Source organism: Arachis duranensis, chromosome 5, assembly GCF_000817695.3.
Source record: "Arachis duranensis cultivar V14167 chromosome 5, aradu.V14167.gnm2.J7QH, whole genome shotgun sequence".
Classification (NCBI taxonomy): Eukaryota; Viridiplantae; Streptophyta; class Magnoliopsida; order Fabales; family Fabaceae; genus Arachis; species Arachis duranensis.
Genome location: NC_029776.3, coordinates 49,893,655 through 49,894,509, shown reverse-complemented (window position 1 = coordinate 49,894,509; position 855 = coordinate 49,893,655).

The following is an 855-nucleotide window of genomic DNA, read 5'->3' as shown; positions in this document are numbered from 1 at the left end:
TACTACATTGATGTGATCACAATTTCGTCCACCAAGTTTTTGGCGCCGTTGCCGGGGATTGTTCGAGTATGGACAACTGACTGTTCATCTTGTTGCTCAGATTAGGTAATTTTCTTTTTATTTTCTTTTCAAAAAATTTTCAAAATTTTTCTTTTATTTTCGTTTTTCTAAAAGAATATTTTCGAAAAATATAATAAAAATCCAAAAAAATTAATAAAATCATAAAAATCAAAAATATTTTGTGTTTCTTGTTTGAGTCTTTAGCTAAATTTTAAGTTTGGTATCAATTGCATATTCATCTTGTTCTTGCATTTTTCGAAAATTCATGCATTCATAGTGTTCTTCATGATCTTCAAGTTGTTCTTGGTAAGTCTTCTTGTTTGATCTTGATGTTTTCTTGTTTTGTATCTTTTGTTGTTTTTCATATGCATTTTTCGTTTGTAAGAGTCCATGCATTAAAGATTTCTAAGTTTGGTGTCTTGCATGTTTTCTTTGCATCAAAAATTTTTCAAAATTATGTTCTTGATGTTCATCATGATCTTCAAAGTGTTCTTGGTGTTCATCTTGACATTCATAGTGTTCTTGCATGCGTTCTTTGTTTTGATCCATAAAGAAAAGAGAAAAATATAAAAATGACGTTTTTAATTTTTCTCTCTCATAATTAAAAATTCAAAAAATCAAAAAAATATATTTTCCTTATTTTTCTCATAATTTTCGAAAATTTGAGTTGACTTAGTCAAAAATTTTTAAAATTAGTTATTTCTTACAAGTCAAGTCAAATTTTCAAAAATTTAAAAATCTTATCTTTTCAAAATCTTTTTCAAAAATCATATCTTTTCAATTTTATCTTTGTTT